At 36.2% G+C, this 15,563-nt stretch overlaps 2 protein-coding genes across 2 annotated transcripts in view; one reads left to right on the forward strand and one right to left on the reverse strand.

Annotated features, from left to right (window-relative positions):
• Nucleotides 1-15,563, forward strand: part of LOC148953822 (uncharacterized) — a 129,438-nt gene that overhangs the window by 14,677 nt on the left and 99,198 nt on the right. The window lies entirely within an intron of this gene.
• The window catches only part of LOC148953823 (uncharacterized), a 140,058-nt gene that overhangs the window by 11,247 nt on the left and 113,248 nt on the right, over nt 1-15,563 (reverse strand). The window lies entirely within an intron of this gene.

Raw genomic sequence — 15,563 nt, forward strand, 5'->3', positions numbered from 1 at the left:
TTAATCTAATATCTGAACTTTGTTTAAATTTAACGGCGGGAAATGTACAACTGCCAGATGGTGTTAGACAACATACAAAGAAACATTGTTCCCCTGTACGCGCCTGAGATTTTAAAAACACGGGGAAAAAAATTAAAACAACACGGCTCCTTCAAGCGGGCGATAGCTTTTTCACACTTTTACTACCAATAATTGCAGGACTTGTAAACAGTTTTCTCTAGTGAGAATGGCAAAACCCCATAAATTGACTCCATTTGAACTTGTCCTCTCACCCGTCGAACATTTTGAAGACAATCTAAGCAAATTCATTAATGATGAGAATATTGCCGATGAAAAAAAACTGCTTTTACTTCAAGATGCATTGCGACGTATGGACAAACATAGACCATATCGTGAGAGACCCGTCGCCAATCCCTCTAAACAGGAAACATCTCCTCAAGATTCTGCAGCAGCAATCAAAGGAGAAGGAATTGAATTCGATTGTATTGAAAATTGGAAACTTATTGCCACTCACCTATCGAGAACAGAGTAAAAGAGTATTATCTTATCTCCTGTTGGAAACGGGCGATCAAGTTCAAGTCGAGAGCACAGGGAAACGAATTATAATTCAGGGAAAAAGTTATAATCTAGTTGATTTAATTTGTGATATGGTGACGAATCGTAAAGGACTCTTATCCTTTGATGATAATCTATACACCTTTCTGTGTATATCAAACTTTCCCAAAAGTCTTATTGGCAATAGGCACATTCTAAAGAAACTAAGAGAATATAGTCCTTCAACAACGCCAACACCATTTAAAAAAGAAGAAGATTCAGTATTTGAAGATACTATCAGCAGCGTCACTGATTTTACAACACCTGTGGCTGCTAGTCAAAAGCGAAGACGAATTGATTCGCCCGCCAGTGTGCAAAAGGGGGGTGGACATTACACTACGTTTTGACGTTCAAAATAGATGAAGTTCTGAAAGGTGTATATGAAAATATTGGTGAAGTGGGAAGTTTAAGTGCTCCCATAACACTTTCTAAAGCTATCTCCGGCACCATCACATTGAAAAATGCAAAAGAGTATCAAGAAAATGAATCAAGTTACACGCTACATCGGAATCATAGACTTCGCAGCAACCAATATCGACAAACTAAAGCCTTTTTCCCTCTGCATATAATGCACATGGATCTTTTAACTTTAGATACAATTCAACAGTGTCACAATGCGCCCTAAAAATATATTCTAGTGGAAATCAGTATCTTTAGTCGCCATGCAAATGCCATTCCACTACGGTCAAAGAGAGGTGTTGAAGTTGCTAGGGCCATTGAAAGTATTCTTGAACAGGATTCATATAGAAAAATTCAATCGGATCGTGGCAGTGAATTTGTTAATCCCCCTCTGAAAAAGGTTCTTTTGAAATATAATACAATACTTTATCATAGTCACAGTCCGATAAAGGCTGCATTGGTTGAACGATTAATAAGAACGATTCGTCTATTAATTTCAAGATATTGCACATTGAAAAATACACCGGCTTTTATTCATGATTTAGATAAAATCATGCAGATATATAACCATCGACCCCATCGATCTCTGTCCAACTCAACACCAACGGATGTTCACTACAATGAAAATACATTTGATGCTTTTCTAAAGCAATACTCCAATGTTGAAAAAGAGAAAAAAAAAGAAGAAATTCAATGTTGGTGATACTGTTCGATTTAATAAAACCACCAATATTTTTGAATAATGGAATTATTTATGGAGCAATGAAATTTTTAAAGTTTATAAAATTCTAGACACTGAGCACAGGACATATCGTTTGTAAGACACAAAAAATGACATGAGTCTTGGTGGTTCTTATGAATTTAATCAGAACAAAGTTCTAGCCGGAAGTGAAAGGTTTAACATTGACAATAGATTAAAGAGTTATATACGTCCTGGTAAGAGACAGTTATTTGTTTACTGGCTAAGATACCACTCAGATTTTGATTCTTGGGTCGGTGCTGAAGACATTAACAATGCCCGATGATTTCTATGTGACTTTCATGTCCAATGTTTCTGATCCTCTCTACAATGACTTGAATAGAACAAGTGATTTTTGGACAAAACTCTCCCCCACCATCAAATTCGACGACGGAAAGTATGAAGTGGCTCTTGCCGACTATACTCTTAAAAATACCTACGACATCCTGAGAAAGGATCGTAACTATGAAATAAAAATTAGACCCTATGATTGGCCGCCTCCAGCAACAGGTGATCAAGAACAAATTCAAAAAATCAATTGGATGGATTATCCATACATTGAATTACCCTACGAGGAACTCACTTGTATGAACGATTTATGTAGTTCTATTAATAAAAGAATTTCCCCTCGTAAAAAGGGAGCTTTTCATTTCAACTATTCAAAGGAGGAGTGCAAGATCTACATTAGTGTACCTATTGCCAGTGAAAAGGTTGTTCTCAACGATAATCTAAATGATGTTCTTGGCTTTAAGCTGAATATAATCAATGGTAGAAGTGTCGGAAACACTAATTTCATTTTTGCTGACTACCCGCCTGCCTTCTCCACGGACACCTGTATATTTCTCTACGCTTCATTTGTGGAAACATCTCGAGTTGGTAATTCAAATGTTCCCCTCCTACGAGTTCTTGAACGAAAAACCAATCAAGAACATATTCACCACTACAATATAAAGCATCTTCAGTATATTTCCGTAAACACTTCCTATTTGGAACTCTGTCAGTTAACACTAAAAACCGAATTGGGTGATTCCATAGCAATTTCAAAAGTTTTGGCTGTGATTACATGTCATTTTCGACCCATCTTTCAAAAGCAAGATGTCTAATAAAAAAGTGGTATTCACTTGTCCTGATATTGACTGCTATGTTAATACTCTTGGCCCAAGACAACAGGACAATGGAATGGACTACTACAAAGGTCGCTCGTCAATGTCTGGCTATGGTTTTGGCAACTGGTTTGCTAAGGTCTTTCGCTCTTCGCTACCACTGGCTAGAAAATATCTTATACCGGCTGCGACAGATTTTGCATCCTCTACACTATATGACTGGGGCTCTGGCAAGGATTTTAAAAAAAGTGCTTCGGAAAATCTTAGGTCTTGTGCGCGAACCCTTGGCGAGAGATTAAAACAGAATGGTGAAGGCTTAAAAAGGTCGAGAAACAATGCATCACTCATCAGCCTCCGCTCAGGACGGAAACAAAAGACATCACCCCTCTTGTCAAAGAAAAGAAGGAAAAAGCGAACACGTGCTGTAACCAGAAGCCCCAGAATGAAAATTTTTAGATCGAAACTAGATTTCTTCTCCTAAAATGTCCTACCTACCGCATAAGGATTCTCAACCTTCAATCACCGCCTCATTGAATCTAGTCAATGCTGAAAATGTTGATGTGAGTGTCAAGCATGGATACTATGAACAATTTTATCCACAACAACCCCTCTCCGATAATATCCACTTTCAAATGTAGTCCAATGAAGACTACTTTATGGACATGTCTTCAACATTTATAGATTTGCAAATGAAAGTCCTGAAATCCGATAATTCAATGCCAATTCGGGGCGATGGAATGTCCTATGAAAATTGTATACTACATAATTTATTTCGTCAAATCAGTGTCTACATCAATGGCACGCTGGTGAGCACAAGCAACAATCTCTCATATTATGCAAGCTATATTCAATTCATGTTGATGACACCCTAGTCATACAAGGAATTGAGAGGCACCTCCAAATGATATGAATATATTACTAATACTGATAGTACAAATGCACTTAAAAATGCTGAAACTAGTGAATTACATCTAGTTGGAAAAATATATCATGAAATATTTAATATACCCCAATGGCTGCCGCCCAATATTAAAGTGGATATAAAACTAACACTTGTACCCTCCAATTTCATATTGAGAAAGGAGCTTGCTGCCAATCCCGATGTAAGTCTCTCCCTCACCTCGGCAATACTTCATGTACGTAAACAACAGGTTATGAGTTCTGTTGCTTTGGCAGTGGAAAAACTGAGAGCCAATGGCAACAATATTAAACTACTTGGTCCTCATACAATCACCAATCAGCGTCATATTGCAATGGGGTCACGCAACTTCACCGATTCATCTTTTATCAATGGCAAAATTCCGTCAAAACTAGCGTTGGAATTTGTAAAAAGCGCCAGTGCAATAAGATTATGGACTGAATGCCCACATAAATTCGAGATGTTTGGACTTTCCTCTCTTGTGTGCAAAGTAAATGGCATCCCACTCTACAATCTATCCTTTGATAAATCCTATAGAACATTGTATGAGTTGACCATGCAAACCCTAGATCATGAATCTCAACTATTTGAAAATGGTATAACCGAAGATATGTTTGCTAAAACATATGGTATCATTGTTTTGGATTTGTCGGGCACACAGGATATGAGTATTGTACGTACAGGGAGTTTGCGTTTAGAGTGTACATTTGCCAACTCGTTGGCTGAGAGTATTGCACTAATCTCACTAAACCAATATGAAACCTATTGGGAAATCACTCCCGAAGGCAGTGTTCTACTAGACTTAGCACCATGAACACCAGTCAAATAATCAATGTATTTAATATGGACCCCTACACGTCCCAGTACAAATCCTATTGTCTGCCCTCGGACTATCTTGGAAAAATTCAAAGTGTCAACAATATCTTAATTATTCATAATAGAAGTCCGTCGAATGTGCTGACGGGTCATTGGTTTTGCATCTTTCAAACAATGAAGATGATTGAATTTGTTGATCCTCTTGGTCTACCCTTTAGATTCTACACACCACACATCAGAAACTAATTCGAGAGCAGTGGGAAAACTATTATTCAAAATCGAAAGAGGGTGCAGGATCTAACGACTAAAAGCTGTGGCTTCCGTGCACTACTATATTTTGTGTTCCGTTGTCGTGGTTATACTTACAAACAGTTTCTTCACATTTATATTGTCAATCCTCGTCTGAATGACTTTCTAGTGGAAAATATCCTCTCAGACCTATATAGTATTGATTTCAGTGCCCTAAGAGTAAAGTGCTTAAAAAATGTTTGTGAATTTGTTTATTAATAAATTGCATGTATATATATACAACAATGTCTTTAAATCTTCACTTTAGATTTCTTCATCTTCGATGTATAGGCAACTATCGTGAACCACTAATTCTGTTAAATCATTTGGATTCACTTTATATTGATTTTGATTGACTATAAAGTCAGGGCCACATTTTCTGCAGTACAATGTAACTTCACTCTTGTCATATCTCTTTGTATAGTCAATGATACTATTTGTATTCATATTATGAAATTCACGAGTTTCAATCTGTCTATTTGAAGCAATATCACATACAATGTTTTCAAATCGTGAATCACATTCGGTAACTGCCAAATAAAAATCACTTGTTTTATAGTCATAGTAGGTGGTGTCATCACAACGATGACGTAGAAACCAGATTGTATTGTTACCCCAACAGTTGAATCGTAGACCAGATTCCTCTTCCCAGAATAATTTAAATCAACGACGATACCAATCTCGTAGAAATAAACTAAAATCACGTTTGGGATTCTTTCCAATCATAGCGGGGTAAGTATTCTCCCACTGATCACATTTATCATAGTGACAATTGGAGCACAGGTGCCCTCTAGGATGAGAGTCACACACCTCCTCAAGACATGAATTACATCCTTTAATTTGTACTGCATAGCCTCTATGTAATTTACAAGGATTACATAATTTACACTTTTTACTATAGTCATCAATAATTGTACAAGTCTCACATTGATTCCAACTGCCAAGAGTGTACATGCACAATGGACATCTATAGAACATTTTTCGGTTTCCGATGTCAACTCACTCACAGCTAAAACGAAACTGATCCTCTTCGTTCGATAAATTCAATGAGAGGGAAATGGGGGAGAGAGGAGTAGCTCTGTGACGTTACCTCTTTCGAATGATGGAAGAGCCATCTACATTGAATCCATTGGCAATGTTTTCAAAAGTATATCCACAATGTGATTCTGCTTTGTTCCAATTAATATAACAATAAATTGACTATAAGCATTTGAGTCACATTTTAAAAGTTTCATACAATAGTCCAATGGGGGGGAATCACTCCTCATTATATTGTCAAGTGTTCCATGACAAGAGAATATCCTGCGTTTAAGAGATAACTTGAGAAAAACATCATCCAAAATCAAAATGTTTGTCCATAAACACTAGATTTGATCTAAGTCACTTTTTCTCAAATTTATTCATTTTTTCAGTCCTTTCACTCCGACTGCTGACTCAATACTGACCCTGATTCGTTAGCCCTAACCAGAAAAGAAAGAGAACATTTCCTGTTTCGAAACAATTTTATTGAATAATTACAACAAAATCAATAATAGAGAGCATGTACAATTAGCGATAACGTTTATTGTCTTCAATATGTTTCACCAGTACACTTAAAGCTCATTGAAGTCTATTCACATGTGCTGTATCAACTTTAGCGGCAATACATATTTGATCTTCTATTTTAAATTTGCTCAAGGAGATCATATATCTTGCATATACTGCATCCCATTCCAGACAAAAACGTGATCCTTTCGTAATTTCCACCGCAATGTTTGGTGCTCTTGTACTATTATCATCAACTCCGCTATCAACTTCTAATAGGGTAAACATTCCACTCATCGCCATCACAAATATATATCCAAATGAGTAGAGTCAAACTGTTCTTCTTCTCACTCCTTGAATTCTATTCATAGACTAATAAAACTATAACAAGACTCACTTCCTCATATTCACTCTGCCACTAATATGTAAACAAAGCCTTCTGATTGGCTGAGAAGGAAACACGTGATCTAACTGTTTCCGAGAAACTCATAACATTTGGTGAGAGCAACAACAACAAATACTATTCCTGGATCATAACATTCACGATCGATTACGCCATCAAGTTCTCGGAAATTCACTTCCCCCTCGAGTCCTAGATCAATAACATTGTTCCCGTTAGAATTCAATGCGCATGTGCAACCTTCGTTCCGGAGTTATTACACATAGAAACATCAAATAACTCGACCTTGGAAAAAGAGGTCATTGACCCCATTAACCACGTGTTCTCCCTAATGACTCTATGCCCATATATGGAGTCCCGTCCGTATTCTATGCCCATATAAGGAGTCCCGTTCGGACCTCCTGAGGCCTTTCTACTATTTATATCTCCAAAAACCTACGCCATTGACAAGGTCGTTGGACAGGTTTAAATTTCTATATCTAAACATTAGACCAAATAAACAATGGACTAGCGGCTTGAAGAATGCCCTGAGGGAATCGCCATTAAACCTTCTTTGTGATCTTAAACCACTATACAAGAAAAAAGTAGTGGCTAAATGTGTCATAGTAGTGCCGGTAGCAATACTAATTATTTCTGTATGCATCTTTTTCTCAAAAACGGCGTCATAATTTTTTTGTTGTAATTTGGCACACCGAAATTTTCTGGCCTAAAGAAGGATCTATATAGGTCACGAGTATGGGAAAATTGAGTTTAGAACCTTAATTTTGGAGAAATCTTTTTGATGTAAATGACGTCACATTTATATGCATTTAAAAGCAGCTTTCATTATTTTTTCCCTGGGGATGATCGTTACGTTTATACAAGATGACGAATGAACCCGAACAGCTAAAGCAAAAGGCATGGAAAAATATCAAAGGTAATGATGAATGAAACTTAAGCACAGCAGAATCTGTGGCTGAAAAATATGTGACAACGAGCATCAAAACGAACTGCAAATGAAATTGCTAACGAATATGCTGTGAAACGAGATCTGCAGTTAGAAGACAAGCGACAGGGAGAACCACAGCGAATTACACATCAAAATGATACAAAACGAAATCTGATGTTGGAAAACAAATCAAAATTACTACAGAATGAATGAACGCGTTATTTTAGTGCTTCCCAGGAGAATGCAATCTTATAAAAGTTATTATACTGAGAAGGATAAACAGAAAAGAGCATTACAATTCACGCAAGAATCTCTTAATTCAACTAAAATTTCTGATTTGCCACCCTATGACCTAAAAACCAAGGAATAATGCGGTAATTATGCTACAACGGTAATTATGCATAATTTAGATATAATAGAGAGTATATGCAACAGAACATCCCTGGTTGTTACTGAATCCTATAAAAACGTAATTAAAACAATAATAGTTACTGGGGAAAGACTGGAAAAAAAGTTTTATTGTATCTATGACGGCATGCGGAAATAGACTACATGATGAGTGAATCCAAGCAGCTAAAGTAAAAGGCACGGAGAAAGTCCGAGATAATAATGAGCAAAAATGCAATTGAATGAATGAACGCGCTATTTTAGCCTATGTGAAGTATAAACAGGAAGGAAGAATTGAATTCACGCCAGAATTTCTCAGTTCAATTGAAATTTCTGATTTGTCACCTTATGACTTAAAACTAAAAAATAACATGATAATCTGTGGCTATAAGACAAGCGACAGTGTGGATCATATCAAATCGTAAACGAAATCTGTGGGTAGAAGAGAAGCAACAGCGATAATTACAACGAATCCCTGGAGAATACAAATCCTATAAAATGTATGATTCTGTGAAAGATAAACAGAAAGATGGAATTTAATTCATGCCAGAACTTCACTTTTTCATCGACAAAGTAAACCTGGCTAGCAATGTTTCCAGGAAACGTCCTTATTTCGATGACCAAACACGAACAAAATAAATTTGGCAAGCAATGTTTCCAGGAAACGTTCTTATATCTGTACGGCTGTAACCGGAGTATAGTTGGATACAAAGGGCTAGCAACTCCAATAGTATACCAGGATAGGGTTCTGCTAGTATTCGTTGAAGGGATACTGCTTAAAATCCAAAAACAACCCACTATATATAAAATGTACTAAGACCTGTAGCTGGCAAAGTCTTTAAATTTGAGTAAATTTCCCGAGCAGACTGACTAGCATAAACCCTGCTGAAATCTCTATCGAATGTTCCTGTAAAACTTTTAACATAAGACAAGATAGGATTTATTTCTCAAGAATATCCATCACAGTGGACCGAAATCACACTTTAGTGTCAAAAAGTAAAAAAAAAGTAAATTTACCAGCCTGGAATTTTTTTTCAAGAAGGCAATAAGGCTGTAAAGAAAAATTTGTTAAAACAGCAAAAAAAATCTTAAAACTCTTTAGACGTATTTAATTTATTGATCCATGGGTAAAAACCAACTGACCGCGAAAAATTAACAATATGAGACTTATTTGTCTCAATCCTTAGTTTATTTACCCTCATTCATGCTACAGTTCTATCAACTAATTCCTTCATGGACTTTTCCTGCAGTTCCACTGTCTTAGCTGTGCTAGTGGTTGTCGCATCATCAGCAAAAAGGAAGCTGTTTTGTTAGTTGGGTTTTCTGTTAGTCCATTTATTTTGCAACGTATGTTATTTAAATAATCTCCTAAATCATTTATAAATATCAAGAGTATTGTGGGAGTAATCCCAATATAGCATATTGTGAAAAGAATATTGTGGGATTGTGGACTAATCCTTGTGGACCACCTATTTCTACTGTTTTTTTGTTTTTTTTAGCAGAATCATTTAGTTTGACATTATGGTAAAGATTACTTAAGAAACTTTTCAGAAAACTCGAGTTTTTACCCTCAGACCCTATACCGGATGTTTTTAAAGCAAATTTTAATGGTCCATCATGTCGAAAGCTTTAATCAAACCCAAAAACATAGCACCTAATTTAAAACTTTTATCTAAACACCATCATTAGCAAATTGTGTCTCTAACAGTAAGTTGTGATCCTTTAAAAAACTCATCGCTCTTGTGCTAAAACACTTCTCTAAAACACAGGAAATTGTGAGAAAAATATAAGTCTATAATTCCCAGGGTCATTTTGAATATCACCCTTATGACTTGGGGTTACAAGGACAATTTAGAACAATATGGGGATTTTCCTTGATGAAAAAACTCATTAATTATCTCAAAATTAACTTGAGAAATAACAGGGAAAATACATTTAAGTGTTTTAGGGTAATATTATCACTACTAGATGAATTACTACACAACCCATAAGTAATTTATTTAATTTCCTCAATTGTTACAAGTCTAAGGTAACCACATATAACAATCAAGTCCTTCAATAGAGACTCGCACTTCACATCCGAAACTACTGATATACCTATATTTGGACCAAGGTTCCAAAAATAACTCCGAAATTCATTGCATATATTATTTCCTACTTTAAAGTCACTCCCATTGCACAAGATCATTCATCAGGTACACAACTTATTTGAAATCCAATCACTTTTATTATTAATTCCCGAGTTTTTTTAGAGATTATACTTCCAGCTCCTGAGACTTTTTCCGTATATTTTTTTGTAATTTCTTAAATTGTATTCAAATTGAATCAGCTTCAAGATAACTGGGACTAATCCAAGGTTTTATTCTTGATTAGTTTCTGCTAAGTGGTCTCAATGTAACTGACTTGTGCAGCTTCTCAAAGAATAAAATAAACCTCAAATCTACATCCTTAACTTTACCTAGAACTTCATCCCCATCTACCTTTCTAGTATAATTGTTTAATTTAACCATCACAGTTTGATTGATAACTTTAATTCTTCTTGATTTCTGGTCTTTAGCATCCTTTATGCAGCTCTAAAGCCATCTGAGACTCCAAAGCGGTCAAATTCATCGTAGATGAGAACCTTCTGAAAATTTATTGGAATATTAGGATGGATATTATCCAGAACTATAGCTAACGTCCCCGTAAATTTTGTAGGGATATTTACAAAAGGATGCAACCCATTAAATAGACATCTATTAATACATTCACTACTAGCAGATGACTGATTTGTAAGGTCCCCTGTAATAAAACATGGCTTGGAATAAATTGGGAGTTTCAGTAATTGTACTCAAATAGGTCCATGTCATTGGTCGTCCGACAGCCTCTGGCTGGCTATTTATTATTCAGGAAATACTTCCTCTGAAGGAAAGCGCGATATATATTGTTTTATATATTATTATGTGTACTCGTATATAGATTTTTGTGGAATATCAAAAGGAAATGTCTCACCGAGTTAAGAAAAACGGGGTAGAAAGTGAAGAAGATTCCTTTAATTTATTTTATCCGAGGCTATGCAATGAGCGCTTAGCTTTTACATCATTGTATATAATTTTATGATATACGAAGCAAATCAGTTTAGCAAAGTCAAGCTTTAAGATAAATATCAGAAAAATGTTTCTGTGGTAAGAAGGAAGGTATCATCGCACACTACCCATATTTAGGCATAGTCTAAACTCTAAATGAAGAAAGACGAGAAACTAATATCGTAGGTGCCACAAAATGGCTGAAAACACCACTTACCCGGGGTATAACTTGTTTGGTCATTTACGAAATGCCCTAGAATTCTTATTATCCGTTAAAATCAGTTCTATCTCGATATTCTAGGACGATCGGTTCGATGCGATCAACCTTAAATCTCTACAATAGGAATTACTGATATGAAGAATCTAATTATGTGATCTTCATTAAGTTCATTTGTTTGTTTTTTTTGAGTAATTTCACCTTTTTGGAATAACAGACAAATTTTCTCTGACTCGTAGCTTTTAATTGGTAACATTAAATTTAATCAGTATTGTGTGTTAAGAATAAGCATAAAAAAACAATTATTTTCATATATCTATTGTTATCAAAATATTCTTTTTTAGAGTTTCGGCTACTATAGGTCCGAGTCGCTCCTTACTGACAGTTCGTTACCATGAACTGTTTGAAATACTTAATTGTTCTTATGACTTTGTTAGTAGCACTAAAATAAACGTTTAGGGATTATATTCTGACCATAAGAATAAAATGTTTTACGGATCATTTGAAGCTAGCAAATAATGGTTTTGTAGTGAAACCTCTTGAGAAAGTAGTATTACTTTTTCTCACTAAAAGTATTACTTCTTTTATAAGCATATTAACTGATTAAGAACGTCTAGACTTCTAATGATGTCTAGTCAGTCATTTTTCTTTTCGATCATTTATACATGCTGCAAAATGTCAATCTAGTTACAATAACGGGTTCAAAGAGCTTAAAACTGTTATCTTTTCTCTTTTTTTGCAGAATCTGACAGCTAGATGACAGTATAGCTCAGCCAATTGCCAAACAAAATAATCAAACAGTTCGTGAGAGCGACCTGGCTCAATAGTAACCGAAACTCTAAAATCCGGAATTTTGATATCAATAGATACGTCAAACGAATTGGATGTTTATTCTGATTTCAAACATATAAGTTTCATCTAGTTTAGTCGTACCCAACAAATGTTACGAGCCTGAGAAAATTTGCCCTATTTTCGAAAAAAAGGGAAATACCCCCTAAAAGTTATAGAATCTAAATGAAAATCACACCGTCAGATTCAGAATATCTGAGAACCCTACTGTAGAGGTTTCAAGCTCCTATCTCGAAAAATGTGGAATTGTGTATATTTTGCTAGAAGAAACATCACGGATGCATGTTTATTTGTATTTTTTTTTCTAGGGGTGATCGTATCGAACCAGTGGTCCTAGAATTTCGCAAGAGGGCTCAGTAGAACGAAATTAAAAGTTCTAGAGTCTTCTTTAAGCGACCAAAGAAATTGGAGGGCAACTAGGCCCCCTCCCACGCGCATTTTTCTCGAAATCACCCGATCAAAATTTTGAGACAGCCATTTTGTTCAACATATTCGAAAAATTTTATAACTATGTCTTTGAAGATAACTTGATCCCCACAGTCCCCGGGGGAAAGGTTGCAAGTTATGAACTTTGCCCATAGTTTAAATATAGGATTGGTTATTGGGAAGTATGCAGACGTTTTCAGGGGGATTTTTTCTTCTGGGGGGCGGTGGTGGGGGGTTATGTGGGAGGATCTTTTCACGGAGGAAGTTTTCATGGGGCAAGGAACATTTATATGAAGGTGGCAACGGATTTCACAGCATTATTTAAAAAACAATCAGAAATTAAATTAAAAAAAACAAGTTTTTTCAACTGAAAGTAAGGAGCAACATTGAAATTTAAAACGAATAGAAACTATTACGTATATGAAGGGGTTCGCCCCATAGTCAATGACTCGCTCATTACGCTAAAGTATTTTAGTACTTTCAAAAGAGCGATTTATTCTAATCAATGGGCCTTTGTGATTCAGGGGTCATTTTTAAAGAATTGGAACAAAATTGGAACTTTAGCGTAAGGAGTAAGGTATTGACGAGGGGTGAACCCCCTCATATACGTAATAATTTCTGTTCGTTTTAAGTCAAAATGTTGTTCCTTACTTTCTACTACTACTACTACTGCTACTAACAACTCACCGCAGCACCAAGCCGCCTGAGGCCAACACAGCTACGCACGCTCCTCCATCCCAATCTATTCAAAGCCTCCCTCTTTACATCCTCCCACGAAGTCCCCATTTCCCTTAAATTTTTTTTTACGAAGTCTTCCCACCCCAGATGAGGACGACCTGCTTTCCGTTTAGCCCTAGACGGTTGGCCGAAAAGAACAATCTTTGGCAATCCGTCATCCTTCATTCGCACAACGTGCCCTAGCCACCTAAACCTTTCTTTGATTATAGCCCTAGAGAGTGGTATTGAACCACATTTTTCGTACAGCCTATTGTTTAAAATACGGTCAGTCAGCTAGGTACCCAGAACAATCCTTAAGCAATTTCTCTGGCAAACATCTAGCAAATCTTCATCCGCTTTTCGAAGCGCCCATGCTTCAGAGCCATATTTGACCACTGTCATCACTGTAGCTTCTAATATTCTAATCTTGGGTTTGCAAACTGATCTTCCTATTCTTCCAAACGTTTTCGTGCCGTGAAAAAACACCCTTAGCCTTAACTATTCTATTGTTGACATATTGACTGCTCTTACTGTCTTTACTAATTATACTACCAAGGTAAATGACGCTGCCCACTTGATCCATCTGTTCGTTACCAAGCCTCACCTTTTCATCTTCACTTATTCCTAGCCTTAGTGACTTAGTCTTCTTAAAATCAATTTTCAAACCTATTGTTGCACCCTGAACGCGCAAAATCTCTAGAACTTCCTTCATTTTGCTCAAATTTCCATTTAGGATGATTAAATCATCAGCATAATCAAAGTTCAGGAGACTTTTTCCTCCCCATTTGATTCCGTGGTCTCCCATTGCCTTTCCTGTGCTCCTTAAGGCAAAGTCCATCAAAATAATCCATATAAAGGGGTGTATAGAACACAACCCTGCAGGGTTGAGGTTAGAATAAGTTAATACCTTCCCAGCCTAAACAAGACTTAGCAGCTTCCTTTTTTATCATGAGCCCTACTCCCTGTCTATGTACCCCATCCTTGCTGCTTGAGTAAACAAATTCTATATCTCCTAGTTTCTGAAACTCCCAATAAATCCAGTTCGAATCGTCTGAATTCGTCAGTCAAAATGTCGATACGAGATACGATAGTCATTTTTAACGTCGTTACATTCCAAGTTCCAATTTTCATGTTCTTTAAATCATTGAAATTATTTTCGCCTCAGGAAAAGCAATGATCCCGGATACCAGTGCGGGACGGGGGTCACATATCTTCTCAAGTCTACACCGAAGTGCTTAAGCCGGCTTAGAACCGGACAGCAAAAAGTCCCTGGGACCTCCATGAATGGAGGCTTTGTGCAATCCTGGGCCCATCTTGGTCACAACATGGTTTTCAGCAATTGGCGATATTCTTCTATCAACAAGAGTTGAAATCCTGCATAGACAATCTCAAGCCTATTGCCTTCGACTCCTTATATATTCATGCCTACAAAAATTAAGCTACTATGGGGAGGCAGCCCACAGTAGATAAGTCAGCTAGGAAGAGGTTTTTCAGCCCAAACACACCCGTCAAAATATACAAAGCCCAGAAGAATTATCCATTAATCAGAATCACGTGCGAATGCTGTGTTGTTTACTAGGCTATAATTTCCTCGAGGGGTGCCACTCCTCAAGTGGGAATAGAGTTGACCGCAAGGTCCCAGTCCTTACTTTCAGTTGAAAAAAACTTGTTTTTTATATTATATAGCCAAAAAAAATCATAGTACATTTCAATGCATTAAAAATATGCACAAAATTAAAAAAAATACCCCTTCTGTTTATTATATTTGTATAATATGCTAAACGTTGGTTTAAATTTATGTCTAATACTAAATATCGTATAGATTAGAACAAAATTTATTCATATTTTTCATTTCTAATTTTACCGACCTAAAGAACGACTATACCTTTGACGGTTCACAATGCCTCTGAACCACACCCAATCTAAGCAAGAGTACTTTTTAGTTTCATAACACAACTATTATTGGTCAAAAGCACATCCAAGTAGAAAATGTTCATGTTTCTTTTTATTTTTAGTGACCTAAAGAAAGGACTAAACAAAGGTCTTTATTGTTATTAATATTATTATTTAATTTTTACCCACTCTTTACAATGGTAAAAAACATGGAGTAGCTAAAAAACTCATTAACTTCTTAAAATAAACGTGGAAGGTCCCTTCTCAGTTACCGGTTTACCTGGAAGGTTTACAATGGT

This window comes from Artemia sp. Qi Xiang Cuo, chromosome 3 (assembly GCF_049724085.1).
Source record: "Artemia sp. Qi Xiang Cuo chromosome 3, ASM4972408v1, whole genome shotgun sequence".
In the NCBI taxonomy this organism is placed as follows: Eukaryota; Metazoa; Arthropoda; class Branchiopoda; order Anostraca; family Artemiidae; genus Artemia; species Artemia sp. Qi Xiang Cuo.